This window comes from Phocoena sinus, chromosome 5, assembly GCF_008692025.1.
Source record: "Phocoena sinus isolate mPhoSin1 chromosome 5, mPhoSin1.pri, whole genome shotgun sequence".
Taxonomy (NCBI): Eukaryota; Metazoa; Chordata; class Mammalia; order Artiodactyla; family Phocoenidae; genus Phocoena; species Phocoena sinus.
This window is the reverse complement of record NC_045767.1, coordinates 28,098,503-28,114,579: the sequence shown is the minus strand read 5'-3', so window position 1 is coordinate 28,114,579 and position 16,077 is coordinate 28,098,503. Positions and strand designations below refer to the sequence as shown.

The following is a 16,077-nucleotide window of genomic DNA, read 5'->3' as shown; positions in this document are numbered from 1 at the left end:
CTTGAGACAACATGATCACATATAAAGGCTAATTAAACTTGGCATCTCTAAAACTCTGCATTGCTAAGTATCAGCTTTTATTACATTTCACTCTTGGTTACCAGAGGGAAGGGGAAAAATGCAAACAATCAAAAAGAAGCCTTTTGTTTAAGATCCCTTCTACATAGGCCAGTGACACATTGTTGTTGTTCAGTGGCTAACACAGTAGCTGATGATTGGGAGACAGAAAGCTCCAAATTGCCCTGGATGTGAAGAGATGCCAGATTTTGTCAGTAACTTAAAAATTAAATTAAAAGACAGATCAAGATGAATTAAGTGCTTTGATCACTTGGTATATGTCAACTATTTTAGTTCCTTGGTGATTTTTGAAGATGTGCCCAAAATGCCTTGCTCAGAACATTTACCAACCAGAGTGTATCTCAAATGCTAAAATGGTGAATTGAAAAAGGTGAATTGAAAAAGAAAAGTCAATACTTTATAAATTTTAAAAATCAGTCCAGTCATCGAGAAAATATTGTTTTCATGAAGCATTTTATAGTTCAGTACAGCTAGCTCATGCAATTGCTAGAAGAGAGAAGAGACCCTGCCAAGTGATTTGTGTATTTATTGTAGTGTTTCTACTGGAAAGACTAAATATATATTCCACCCTGCTGACAATCACTTCCCTTTTGCCCCTGCAAAATAACCCTAGAGTTATTTTCTCTTTCAAACGCTAACAACATCATGTTTCTTGTGAAAAGAACTAAGACTCAGAGAGCCAAAGGCACCTAAGTCTAAATTCAGAAGTATGACTTTTCAGGAAATACACCCACTTTTTTTTTTTGGAGAAAACTGTTTAAAAATCCAGACTGAATAGCTGCTTCTCAGTTGGAAAGGTCACTTTAAGTGCACTGTCCACAACATTAACTAGAAATGACCCTTGTCATCACTCTCAGCATGTGGGACAGAAGAAACAAATGAAAAGGCACACCCAAAAGATGGTTTCTAGAATAGGCCACTTGGATAATAAATGAGACGCTGTGCTCGTGGACCACATGGGCTCCTGAGGCATTGTTCCCACTGTGAGAGCATGCTGGGTGGCTTCGAGATTACAAGGCTGCAGAGAACTGCAGCATCTCCACTGGACCATCATCCCAAAGTGATGAAAACACTGTCTAAAGTTTCCCAGCTAAGAACACTCCTTCAGTAATGTATTTCAGATTGTGATGTTGTATTTTGGTGATTGTATATTCCTTCCTATGCACATTTTTAGGAGAATAAATCAAGGAAAACGTTTTAATTATATCATGTGCACACAGTTTTTTCCCCCTGGTATTTAGCTGTTGTCGGGAAGGACTTCACTAAGCAGAATGTTCTTTGTCCTTGCTACAGTAAACAGTTAAATTATAGAGCCAGCTGGTTGCTTGCCAGGGAGGTTGGAGAGGAAAGAGCATCCTGTCTTCACTTTTCTTCCCATGTTACCGAACTGCTTCTTATAGACCCCCATCCTCATCTCCTGCACCCTCTCCTCTTCCTCCCTCCCTACCTCTCTAAAGCCAAAAACATTAAAATTAAATATCGAGAACTTCTGGCACTGAACTGATGGGTGGGGCTACACCGATTTTCTGGTCTTTCCTCTTCTGGGAAATAACTTTTAAACATCATCAGGTGGTGACGTCACTTCTAGTTCTACCTGCAGTCACTCTCATTAGGCCTCCTTGAAGGGAAGAGTCTGGTGAAATCACAGGTATGTGCCCTGGCTCTGCCACTTACTAGAAGAATGGTGCCTAGCCTCTCAGAGCCTTCGAGTTCCCATATGTAAAATGGGTGTAAAAAGACACACCTTGTGATGTTGTGAGGATGGAGATAATGCATGTGAAGGACCTAGCTCAGTGGCTGGCACATTTTGGTGTTCAGTAAGTGATAGAAGTTCGTTATCATTATTATCTAAACTCTTTCTCCTTTGCAGCCCTGCTGAATTTATTTCCCCAGCCCCACTCTCACTAACTTTAGTGGCCAAGGCCACTTAACTGCAGGTAACCTCAGACTCTCCCCCCAGATGCAGGGGATAGTCTTGCTTTTAAGAAGTCATTTCTTTTTTTGAAAATTTTTATTGAAGTATAGTTGATTTATGATGTTGTGTTCGTTTCTGGTGTACAGCAAAGTGATTCCATTTATATATATATATATATATATATATATATATTCTTTTTCATATTCTTTTCCATTATGGTTTATTACAAGCTATTGAATATAGTTCCCTGTTCTGTATAGTAGGACCTTGGTGTTTATCTATTTTATGTATAGTAGTGTGTATCTGTTAATCCCAAACTCCTAATTTATCCTCCCCCCACCCTTTCCCCTTTGGTAACCATAAGTTTGTTTTCTGTGTCTGTGAGTCTGTTTCCATTTTGTATATAAGTTCATTTGTACCTTCTTTTTAGATTCCACATATAAATGATATCATATGATGTTTGCCTTTCTCTTTCTGACTTATTTGACTTAGTATGATAACCTCTAGGTCCATCCATGTTGCTACAAATGGCATTATTTCATTCTTTTTTATGGCTGAGTAATATTCCATTGTATACATGTACCACATCTTCTTTATCCATTCATCTGTCAATGGACATTTAGGTTGCTTCCATGTCTTGGCTATTGTAAATAATGTTGCTATGAACATTGGGGTGCATGTATCTTTTCAAATTAGAGTTTTCTCTGGATATATGCCCAGGAGTGATATTGCTGGATCATATGGTAATTCTATTTTTAGTTTTTTAAGGAACCTCCATACTGTTCTCCATAGTGGTTGTACCAATTTACATTCCCACCAACAGTGTAGGAGGGTTCCCTTTTCTCCATACTCTCTCCAGCATTTGTTATTTGTAGACTTTTTTTAATGTTAGCCATTCTGACTGGTGTGATACTTCATTGGAGTTTTTTGTTCTTTTTGCGGTACGCGGGCCTCTCACTGTTGTGGCCTCTCCCGTTGCGGAGCACAGGCTCCGGACGCGCAGGCTCAGCGGCCATGGCTCGCGGGCCCAGCCGCTCCACGGCATGTGGGATCCTCCCGGACTGGGGCACGAACCCGTGTCCCCTGCATCGGCAGGGAGACTCTCAACCACTGCGCCACCAGGGAAACCCCCTTCATTGGAGTTTGGATTGCATTTCTCTAATAATTAGTGATGTTGAGCATCTTTTCATGTGCCTATTGGCCATCTGTATGTCTTCTTTGGAGAAATGTCTATTTAGGTCTTCTGCCCATTTTTTGATTGGATTATTTGGTTTTTTGTTATTGAGTTGTATGAGCTGTTTGTATATTTTGGAAATTAAGCCCTGTCGGTCACATCGTTTGCAAATATTTTGGCGAAGTCAGTTCTAATCAGGGTGTGAAGAAGTGGGAAATGCAAATAACAAAAACAGCAACAGTAATAGGTTCCATTCATGTAGTTATTTACTAATGCTTAGTCATCATTATCATGTCATTTAAACTGTATCAAATTACTGTTTTTTAAGTCAAAGTAGTCTAATATTGACAAGTTCATTATGGCCTAGCCTAAATAATACTTAACATGATCCTCTTGTTCTGTCTCTCTTCAACCTCATCACCAGGTAGTCCCACAACCACCCAGCCTCATCTGACTGCAGTTCCCCAGGTAAGCCTGCCTTCCTACAACTGTTTCGCGAGGCTCTTACCTTTGCCTGCAATATCCTCCCCTACCTCTCCTGGGAAGCTCTTATTTGCCCTTCAAGACAACTCAAGTTTCACCTCCTCAGGGAAACCTTCTCTGACTCTTCTCCTACTTCCCTCTAGTTACACACGCACACAAACACACACTTGCACGCACGCACACACACACACACACACACAGAGGCTCCATTACACCATCACCAACCTTTATGGTGGGACCTCAGCTGAGCAGTAATTGCTTGTTTATGTATCTGCCTCCCCCATTAGATTATGAGTACGTGAAAGCAGAGATTGTGAGTTCATTTTGTCAGCACCAGTGCCTAGCCTAGCACTTGGTCGTTAATAAGACCCTGTTGAATGAGAGAATTAAATCATTAAAAATCACAAGATTAATTAAGAGTGTAGTTTTATGATTGACCCATTGTGGCATAACTCCTGGTGTAATACACTATTTAACATTATGCCACGCACACTGCACGTGTTCCATAAATGTTTGTGAACTGAATGAATGAATGATGGCAGGTGAAAATCTCTTAATTAGATCCAGAGGGTCCTCTTTCTTTGTACAATCCAAACAAGAAAGGCGTTCGTTCTCAGACACTGAAAAAAACTATGCCGCCATCTTTGTCTTACAAAAGACTCATCTGAATGATAATGAGTGTGGAAAATGGATTAGCTCCTGGGTGGACAGGTTTTTTCTGTTTGTTTGTTTGTTGTTTGTTTTTGTTTTTCGGCTGGGTAAAAACGTAAAAGAGTGATGAGTGCTCCATGGCTTAGGGAGATTTAATCCCCTCTTATTTTCCATGATTTTAATTTTAGTGCTTATTTAATTAAGAAAATTAAACTATTTTGGGTACATTAATTAAAATTGATAAAAAATAATGGTTCCCAGGGTTGTGTTAATGTTGATTTTTATCATTATTTTATAACTCTGGAGAAATTGGTTATCATCTGTTCTTGGATTCTAGTGATAAGGCATCATTATCACCAGGAGTATTCTACTATTATGTGGCCAAAATGTGTTAGTAATCAAATTTTTAAAATGATCAATGAATGTTGCTAACCCTCATTGTATGTATTACTACATAATATGCGTCAAATAAAGTACTGAATTATTTTTAAAATAAGCAATAAAGAAGACCTAATTTATTGGTCTTGGCTCAGAAACCAAGTGTTTTAAAGTGCATTAAGAAGGCTGTTTTTCGGGCTTCCCTGGTGGCGCAGTGGTTGAGAGTCCGCCTGCCGATGCAGGGGACACGGCTTCGTGCCCCGGTCCGGGAGGATCCCACATGCCGCGGAGCGGCTGGGCCCGTGAGCCATGGCCGCTGAGCCTGCGCGTCCGGAGCCTGTGCTCCACAACGGGAGAGGCCACAGCAGTGAGAGACCCGCGTACCAAACAAAAAAAAAAAAAAGAAGGCTGTTTTTCAAGTTTCATGAATTAAAGACTGTGGTTCATCCTTTAGCCAGAGCAGACAAGCATCATTGAGATTAAGGATACATCATAAAGCTAAAATCAAGCAAAACAGACTTCAGAAAAAAAAATTATCAGGGATAAAGAGGGGTTTTAATTGGGTAGTGTGAAGTCTATGGACCAAATTGGGAATCTAACAAAGTGTCTGACTCCATTTTTTTTTTTTTTTTTTTTTTTTTTTTTTTTTTTTTTTTTTTTTTTTTTTTTTTTTGCGGTACGCGGGCCCCTCACTGTTGTGGCCTCTCCCGTTGCAGAGCACAGGCTCCGGACACACAGGCTCAGCGGCCATGGCTCACGGGCCCAGCCGCTCCGCGGCACGTGGGATCCTCCCGGACCGGGGCACGAACCCGCGTCCCCTGCATCGGCAGGCGGACTCTCAACCACTGCGCCACCAGGGAAGCCCCCTGACTCCATTTTTGATGTTTGATGATTGACAGCTATGAAGCCCTTCCACTGTCCCTTACCTCTCTTCCCCACATCTGGATGAGCTGACCAGAAAGCCTAGGTGCTTTTTTCTTTGACACCAGCAGGAATTTAAAAGCATGAAACCCCAGCCCGTGGAAAGAACTCTCACACCAGCCCTACCCTCTAAACTCCATGAAACCCTAAGCCCATTCTTTCAAGCCATTTTACACTCGTTTGGGAGGCTTCCTTGTTCTCCCCAGGAAGCCGTGTTATGTGAATAATAACCTCACACCCTTTTGATGCACGTGTGGCATCATCAGTTTTGACATCCAAATTTTGGATGGAGCAGGGGACCCGTTGTGCATCTGCAGGCTGACCACAGTAGCGGAAAATTGATATTTTTAACAACGTGGAATCTTCTGATCCATGAGTACCATACACCTCTCCATTTATTTAAGTCTTCTTTAATGTTTCCATAAATACTTTCTAGTTTTCAGCATGCACATTTTGCCCATATTTTGTTAAATTTTTCCTAAGTAGTTTATATTCTGATGCTGTACATAGTCTTATTTTCTTGTTTCAATTTCCAATTGTTCTTTACTAGTACATAGAAATATAATTGAAGTGACATCAGCAAGATGGCAGAATAGGAGTTCTCCGCCTTCATCCCCCCACAGTACATCGACTTTTACAGTCACCTACGGATAAGAGCACCCTTGTGGGCATCCAGGAGTCCAGCAGAGAAACCCCAGCATGCCACTGAAGCAGAAGAATCCAGGAATAGATTCATTGAAGATGGTAAGAGGAGCAGTTTCACTTTGCCCACATCACTCTTCTCCTAAGGCTTGGTGCCAGGAAAGACCCCCACAGCCATGACTTCTTTCACAGGGAAGACTGAGAGCATGTGAGTGAGTGCCCAGGTTCCCCAGCTGGGCAGGATGCTACCCAAGAGACCCACTTCTTTCTCACTTCACCCAGATTATTGAGGGGATCTGCAACCTTGAGTGTTGGGAGAAGTTGAGAGTACAGCAGCCAGGGCTCGGAACTCAGCAAAGGGATACTACTAATTGCTTCATGGTTCTGCCTACTAACTGATTCACAGACTCTTGTCAGAAAGTCCCTCCACGAGAAATGATGGATGCCTCACATGCAGCCCCCCCCAACGTCCCCCCACATGCACCCCCAACGCCTAACTGCCCACCTCCTCGCGTAGCCATCTTCTGTGGACAGTGAGAACAAGTACTTGCAGATGACTAGCAAGCAAGCGCAGAAAGCCAGTCTAATTCTGCAAGATTAGATGAAGACTCACAGACTCGAGCGTTTCAGAACACTTCATCAGGGAAAACAAATGGGACACTTTCAACACCAGGCTTTGCAGGACTGAGAGAAGGTATACACTCTTAGGAACTTCCCCAAGAAGGAACAAAAAGTGTGGAGCAGGCACACCCATAGAAAAGGTCTGGAAAAGCCTCAGAACCTCTGGCTGGGCTATCAAGTGAAAGTATCTCTCTGCTAAAGCCAGTCACTAAAGCCTAGAGGTGACTCTTCTTCAAAAGTGAAAACAGCAAAAAAAAAAAAAAAGTGAAAACAGCAATGTAAGACTTCAAGCAAGAGCATGAAAAGTCAAGGAAGCATGATATCATCAAAGAAGCACAATAATTCTCTAGCAACTGACCCCAGAGAAATAGAAATCTATGAATTGCCTGACAAAGAATTCAAAATACAATAATTGTTCTAAGGACGCTCAGTGAGTACAATTCAGTGAGCACACAGACCGTGTGACAAATTCAGTAAAACAATGTATGAACAAAACTGAGAGTTTCAATAGAGAGATGTAAACCACCTGACAGAGAAATTAAGAAAGCAATCCCATTTACAATAGCATCAAAAAAAATAAAATACTTAGGAATAAATTTAACCAAGGAAGTAAAAGATCTATACACTGAAAACTATAAGACATTGTAGAAAGAAATTGAAAGAGAGACAAATAAATGTAAAGACACCCTATGTTCATGAATTGGAAGAATTAATATTAAAATGTCTATACTATCCAAAGCAATCTATAGATTCAATGCAATCCCCATCAAAATTCCAAAGGCTTTGTTCATAGAGATATTTAAAAATCCTAAAATTCTTACAGAACCACTAAAGGCCTCAAATACCCAAAGCAATCTTGGAAAGAAGAACAAAGCTGGAAGTATCACACTTCCTGATTTCAAACTATATTGCTTAACTATAGTAATCAAGAGTATGGTACTGACATAAAAACAAACACACAGACCAATGGAACAGAACAGAGATCCCAGAAATACAGTCAACTAATCTGATAAGGACACCAAGAACATTCAAATGGGGAAAGGATAGTCTCTTCAATAAATGGTGCTGGGGGTTTCCCTGGTGGTGCAGTGGTTGAGAGGCCACCTGCCGATGCAGGGGACACGGGTTCATGCCCGGCTCTGGGAAGATCCCACATGCCGTGGAGCGGCTGGGCCCGTGAGCCATGGCCGCTGAGCCTGCGCGTCCGGAGCCTGTGCTCCGCAACGGGAGAGACCACAACAGTGAGAGGCCAGCGTACCGCAAAAAAAAAAAAAAAAAAAAAGAGTTTCTGTAGAATAACTTCCTAAAAATAGAATTTCGGGTTCAAGGGGTATCTGCTTTTTAATTTTTGAAACAACCCCTCCAAAACCATACCACATAGGCTCCTTTCTTGTTCTACAATGTATTATCAAATGATGAAGCATTTTATTTCATTCTCCAAATAAATACATTAATTATAGTTATTAACTATAAATAATGTCATTCTAAAATCAATGGTAATTACGATTATTCTAGATTTTTACTAATCTGGATTTTTCCTTGATACTTCAATAGAACTCATGTTGTTTTTTACCTTTCTCAATTATTACTTTATTTTTTTATTGAAGTAAGTTGCTGTACAATATTATATAAGTTACGGATGTACAACATAGTGATTCACAATTTTTAAAGGTTACATTCCATTTATAGCTATTATAAAATATTGGCTACATTCCCCATGTTGTACAATATATCCTTGTAACTTAATTTATACCTAATAGTTTGTACCTCTTACTCCCCTTCCCCTATATTGCCCCTCCTCCCCCTTCCCCTCCCTTCTCCCCACTGGTAACCACTAGTTTGTTCTCTGTTATTTTTGAAATAACTAAAAATCCGAAGTCTATAATTTTTATATTTAAAATACCATATTCATTTGTTACTGAACTTTGCCCCAAAGTCCAGCAAGCCAAATGCTGAGACGTGGAGGTTCGCATCAGACAAAAGGTTTATTCAGGAGGCAGCCAAGTGAGGACAAAGAAGAAAAAGTCTCAAGTCAGCCTCCCCCAAGGCGAGGGGCTCGGAATATTTATGGGATAAAGCTGAGGCATGGGGAGCGTGGGGAAAAGTGACTGAAGATAAGGAAAAGGTGAGGTACTTGTCCTGCCCTGTAGATGCCACAGGTGCAACTCAATAACAAGCCTCTTCGTGGAGGAAAACGGCGGTTAGCATGCTGTAAGGGTGGAGGTTTTGGCCCTCTGACATCACAGGGTCACCAGTGGACACTCGCACATGCCCAGTTGGAGGGTCGGTCATCTCAAACCCGCTCGAACTAGACACAGCTTACTCCAAGTTCCTGATAGAACAACTTGGGCAACATTGTTTAGGCTACCTGACACTTGAAGGACGTGCAAATTTTTGCAAAAATAATCAAAGTGGAGATTTATCAGAGAAGGTACGTTACAGTGCATTATTTATTAAACAATTTAAAGGCTGTAACTGGTGACTACACTTGGTTTCACATTTGGTACACGTGTATTTCCAAAGAATAACCAAAGAGCAACCATTTGTTGGGACTTACTATGTGCCAACCACATTACATGTACTAGCTCATTTAGCTCTATTTAGAAATAGGGAACTAAAGCCAAAATTAAGTCGACCACACAGCTAATAAATATTAGAAATGAGGTTTGAACCCAAGCTGACTGATCCCCAAGCCCAGGCATGTGATACTCAGAGGATTCAAATTTAACTTTTCTATTTTACTGTGATAGAGCAATGTGAATGGAAGCTCAAGTATATTACAACGCACACAGAAAGGTGCTACTTAAGCCCACGCTCCACAGCTACCCAGCCCGAGCACTCTGAGGCGGGAGCACCAATACCAGAGAGAAGCCGGCGCTGCAAGGAAGAGCCCACATGCTTCACCTAAGACCCAACGCAGCCAAATAAATAAGTAAGTAAATAAAAGCAGGGGGGAGAGCTTTGAGATGTTTCTTAATTGAGTATGCATATAAATAGGAATTTGGGACTGATTGTTCTTTGTCTATTAAAAAAATTCCTCATTCGTCAGCGTTAACTCCACAAATACTTGCTGAGCTCCTACTGTATGGGAGGCCCTGTTACAGACGCTGGAGAATGAGAACCGGCGTGTGTGCACGTGCGCGCACACTTCCTCCTGGAGCTTACTGTAACAAGATAACTTGGTAAGTTCTTATACCTGTTGGTGATAAGTGTGAGGAAAATAAAGATGGTTTGACCTTTCCAAAGCGATGTACACAACTGGACAAGAATAAACAAATCATACATGTATTCAATACACTGTCTCCAATTGAATTAATATCTAAAAATGAGGTATAAACTTTAAAAGGAAAAAGCCCATTTGTTGACTTGGATCTCTCAAAGTCTCTGCATCGTAAGGTGAAGAGCAAACCTCCTTACTAAAAGATCCATACTTTTATTGCTTTTCATGAAGTTCAGTGACAGAGTAGTATACTTCATCCAGCCTTTGGAAAACAAGTATTGACATTAAGGTGAAGCTAGGAGAACACTAGTGCATAAGGAATGAAGTAAAAATCCAAACTGCCATGCTTGGGGCTGATTCCTTCAGCTTTCACTACCTCTCCTCTGCTCTACAGCTCTCTGCTCTGATGCCCACCGTCTCCCCTCTTCAGCAAACCAGACCATCATGTTAATAAGAGTTGATTTGTAAATAGCGTCTCCCTCGCGCCATCTCCATCCCCCTTTGGCCAGGCTCCTACTTTTCTGCTCAATGGCACAGATGTGGCTTTGAGCTGACTGGGACCAGGCAGCTATTAGCAGCAAATCCAGTGAGGGAAATTAATGAAGGGGACAACTAATAAAAGACAGCTCAGGACAGCCAGACTAACTTGCTCCGAGCAGTAATTAACTTTTTTTCTTTTTCTTTTCTTTTTTTTTTTTTTTAGCTCATGAAGGTAAATATGCCATCGGCACTGGTCCAGTCTAACTCTTCTTTATTAAAAAGGAGAGAGCAGAGCTATTCATGGGGAGCTGAGACTTAATCTGTTTTCGCCCCAAGAAGAACAGTTTTAAATTACTTGTGTGATGTGTTTGTAGATCCTTGATGCCCAAATCAAGATATACCTTTAAAGATGAGGGAGAAAGGAGGTAGATGAAGAAATATGTCTCTGAATAAAAGAAATAGTCATCCTCTGCTCAGAGGCAGCTTGAAAGAGAGAATCTTGTTTAAAGGTTTGCTCTTCATCCGTACCTAAAATGATTGACTTTTTCTGTTCAATGCAAGCGCTGAATAAAAAACAAGATTGGATTCAAAGTGCACGGCAAGTCTTAGATGTCGGTGTTAAATATGAGCATAGCTTGAGGGATGTTTCAGTTGCCTTTCTCCATCCTCCAGTTTCCATTTTTAAAGACACAGTTATAAAAGGCAACTTAAAATTTTGTGTCTTCATCTATTTTTGAAAATCAACGCAGCTCTTCTTCTGAAGATACGTCTTCTGAAAATACACGTACGAACATAAAACAGTTAGGGTTTGTCCAAAAGTGTTTCTAAAAACAAACCTATAGTATTTTATAAAAACTTTGAAAATCAGAACTAGAAAAGACTTTGGAAATACCTAGTCTTATCAGGCTTGTCAGGCTGAGAGACTTACTCATGGTCACACAGCCAATCAGTAACAAAAAGGACCCTCACCACAAATTCAGCCTCTTGACTCAATCCAGTGCTCTGGCTTCCCCAAAATGAAAAGCCTCATCACATACTCTAAGTTAATAAGCTGATTATAGTACTTTGGCCAAATGTGTAATTTATCTTTACTGTCCCCTTACAGGCTTGGGTACAACAGGATCAAATAACATTATCACAGTGAGTTTTATCCATAGCACCCCAGGAGTCAATCTACTCTTCAAACTAACCCCCAGAACCTATGGAAGCACCTCGGTCGCTTTCTGTATAGGATGGGGCAAACACATAATTACGTGCAGGGCTCTCTCAAGAATAGATGGCTCTTCAGATAATGGGTGCCCTCCTGCAAAACTGCCTTCAGTCAATCAGTAACACTATACAAAGGAGAGTACAGCTGCATATTATTATTTCCCACAAGATAGCAGAAAAGTTATGTGTCGTGAATGACAGAACTTCATACATGCTTACTTCTACATCAGCAGTAGGGAGAAATAAAATTAAAGTTTATTACAATAGAGAAAATGAGGACAGTGACACTATAGGCTTTAAAAATAAAAATAGCTTTTATTACATAAGGTATGTAAAGTAGTCAAATTCATAGGAACAGAAAGAAGAATATTGGTTTCCAGAGGTTGGAAAGGAGGAGAAATGGGAGCTGTTGTTTGATGGGTGTAGAGTTACAGTTTTGCAAGATGAAAACATTCTGGAGATTGGTTGCACAACACTGCAAATATACTTAAAACTACTAAACTGTACAGTTAAAAAGGTTAAGATGATTTTTAAAAATCACTCTAAGAATGGCTGTAGACTTTGAGACATAAAGCTTTCTTGCATGGCCAAAAATAAAAATAAAATTGTCTTTTATAACAGAATCTTCGAACTATTCAGAGGTGAGCCACCAAGTTTTACAGACTTTTTTTTTTTGCTACAAATAAGTTATATAGTCTTCAAATAAATATACTTCCATATTAATCAAAGTGGGTTTTTATGATGCAGCAACAACCTTCAAATCTTCCTGGCTTTCAACTCACAAGTTTTTTTCTCCCTCATGTAACATCCACTGTGAGTTGAGGTGACTCACAAGAACCACTACTCTTTATATGATCACTCAGAAGCCCAACGAGCTTTGATATGTTGGCCTCACCCTCTCAAGAGAAGAGGAAGATAGAGACCAGAGATGGAGCCCCACCCTACTGTAAGGGGCCTGAGCATGCCCAATAGGGTTAGAACATCAGATATTCGTGGAGACTAGAAATGTCCTCCACAGTATCCAGTGGCAGGATTTTGTCCAGATGGAATGAAATGAAGTCACAGGCTTTGAATAAGAGTTCCAGAGTAGGGTAAAGATAGTACCAATGAAATTCTGTTTCCTGAAACATGCAGGAATATTGCCTAGTGTATATGGGAGGTGCTATCAGGACAAGAAATAGTAATACTGAAACAGTGATACCATGATGAAGGGCAGTGGCTGATGATTGTGACTGTTACAGATTCTGCGAGACAGTGAAGATACTGTGTGGTGTAATCATAGCTACCTTGTTTAATGTTATTTGGAGACTCCCAATCCCTTCAAATATGCTATCAAAATTCTAAAGTGTGTCATGAATACCAAAAAGTTGAGAAGCCTAACATTTATGAATACTCTCCTTTTAGTCCCTTACGGAAGATCTTGTAACATCACTCGTTTTGCTGGGGTAGGAAAAGGGAACCATTGAACTTTGGTGTCTTTTTGGTGGAAAGAGATGGAACTAGCAATTATCTGGAGAGCTATGACCAGTAGTTGCCACCATAGGGACTTGCTCCAGCCTGCTTTGTAATGTGTTATCACCATTACCATCTTATACATATTGTTATCGAAGACATGAGTATCTGAGAAATTCAGAGTAATGTGAAGGTGAGGGAAGTACTCTGGCCAGTGCCTTCAGCAGTTCAGTTTCATCTTACATAGTTTAGAACCATTTTGCTCTGACAAAAACTCTAGGAAGTCTAGACAAGTCTCCCCAACGTAGGAGAGCAGAATGGTCTTAAGATTCCAGGACAGTTTTACTCAAGTAGAACTGAAACCCCTTTTAAATTATTTGCTCACAAAAAAATAAAACTCAGTTTTCACTACACTCTTTCTGATTCTTCCCAGACTAAAGATGTCATATAGACCCTCCTAGGTCTACTGAAAATGATAGGAATTTCTTTTGCAAAGCCATCAAGAGCTCTATTGGCAAGGCTTTCCTGTGCAGTGCCCATGTCATGCAGATATGGTGAAATCATTTTCTTCTAATTCAAGAGAAACACTGGATTTGAACTCAAAACTTTTGAGTTGCTTTAGTGCTCCACCAGCAAAATCATGTTTTCTTCTTTGTCTATTTCAAGCTGCTGCCATGGAAATTTTGAGTTAAGGAAGATATTAGTTCAGATAGGTTTGATTCAGAAAAAAAATTTTTTTGATCATGTTCTAGGAATGAAAGAAGTATTAATGCATTAATACAATAGTTATCTAAGGTTTATGGTTAGACTTTTCTCCGTACAGTTTCAAAGGTTTTACCTCATTTGATTTCTTTTCCAAAATTATCTGGAAAGTAAGGCAAAAAGATAAATTGATCATATCCTCACAATGAATCAATCTTCTTGTACATGTCATGTAGTGTTTCAATAGATGTGAAAGGTACGAAGAAAAACCACAAAATCAAATTAAAGTTATCCCAGAATCTCTCATTTTTAAATTATTTCAATGCATAGCAAAATTTATGTTACAGAAAGAAAGCAATGGCAAGCCCGTGTGGTTGTCCTTTGTCACACTGGCACTAGTTTGGCTTCTTTCTGCTATTCTTATACCAAAGAGGCAATAAACCCCCTTGAGAGTCATAGAGCTGCCTGTGGAGGCCTGACAGAGCATAGAAGCTTTTATGCCAAAATACAATGCACAAAGGGATCATAAACACATGTGAAAAGGAAGATGACCTCTTTGTCACAAGGAATTAGGCTTTATTGCAAGCTGCTACCCTGGAAACCAGCCCCCAGCTTTCTCTGCTTATTTTGAAGCTTCCTGTTCCCATATAACGTGGACTTCAGCACTTTTACTTAATTGTTTCTAGATCAGGTAAGATAGGTGAAAGATTTTGGTTCTTTGCTTCGTTGTTTAATGTCTCCAGGTATGCCTCCAGGTCCTGGAGTGAAGAGAATCAAGGAGAAGGTGGTAATGGAATCATTAGAAGGGAAGGATGAATGAAGAAAAATACTGGTGGCACAGTCTGTTCTACACTTCAGCAAGATCAGAGAAGATATACACTTGTTTTTGAATCTTTGAAAGACCAGCTACAGTCCAAACAGCCTCTCTGGGAGATGTGTCCTTTGAAATAACTCTAACTTTTTGCCTCTTGATTTCTTACATCTCTGGAATTCAGTATACCCTACAGTGTCTACCAGGTAACATGACTCTACAGGGCTATTGTCAAAGTCCAAACAAAATTAAAAGTATGCTTCCATTGGGAAAAATCTTGAATCCCAAGTCCTTCTATTTCATAAGTATGACTTTTGTGAGAAACTTGATATGAAGGAAAACGATTGCTTATACAATTACAGCCTTGAAAAGTAAAAAGGAAAGATAAGTAAAAAGAGAAGTTACAATGAGCTAAACAACTGTTGAAGCTCTGAGTCCAAAAGCTGGTGGGACACTTGAAGAATGCCCCGGAGTCCAGCTTGGTAAGATGCGGGGGCTCAGAAGAGGAATGGGACCCCGGTCGCGCAGGTGCTTCGCGGATCCCCCTTCGTCTCACCGCCCCCGCCTTCCCCGGAATCCTGGGCTTAGGGCCCGAGGAGGCTGAGCGTTTCTCCCACAGGTGAGACCTACCCAGGCTGGAGCGCAGAGCTGGCGGCTGTCCGGTTGCTCAGGAAGCCCCAGCCTCATCACATAGCGTTCCTAGACAATAATCCAAGTTGGCTTTTCCCCCTTCGTGCTTTAGGGTTTGGAGAAGCTGGGTGAGAGAGAAAGCAGAGGTGAAAGCAGAGAACTCCCACCGCCTTCCCTCCTCCTGCGACCCCGGCACCGAGAGGAAAGAAAAAAAAAAAAAGTCATTTATTGTAGTGCACACAGCATCAGGACTCTTTCCCACTCCATCTTCCGACTCCCGCCACCGTCCAGGGATATAATAGCTCCGGCCACACTGGCTTTCTCGATCCGCTTTCCGGATGACTGAATTTCTTTGCTCCTCTCTCCTGTCGGGGACCATCTGAAACTGCCCCCATCTTGCGTTCCCAGGGGCCCTCCCCACCCGCCTCGTTTCCACTCAGGGACCAAAGAGCAGCTCACTTCGGCGTCCTCCATAAGACGAACCCCACCCAGGCTGGGTAAACCAAACTGGGAAAGGAAAAACGGGTGGGGGACGAGGAGGACCGCTCCTGCAGACCTCGGACCCGGCGGACCCCGGCGGGTGCCCACTGCGAGCCACGTGGGGAGGCCCCAAGCGAGGCGCACGCCCGCAAAGGCTTTGGAAAAGAGACTGCCGAGAACAATGAACGCTGGAGGACAGAGGGAGGTGGAGGGGGCTGAGAACTCTTGTC

The 16,077-nt window shown here is 41.2% G+C and overlaps 1 long non-coding RNA gene across 1 annotated transcript; it reads left to right on the top strand.

The window, feature by feature from the left end:
- Positions 1-6,161: 6,161 nt before the first annotated feature.
- LOC116754812 lies at positions 6,162-11,186 on the top strand. Its single transcript, XR_004350160.1, has 4 exons — positions 6,162-6,344; positions 9,614-9,795; positions 9,913-10,045; positions 10,787-11,186. It is a non-coding gene; the product is annotated as an uncharacterized LOC116754812 (long non-coding RNA).
- Positions 11,187-16,077: the final 4,891 nt, after the last annotated feature.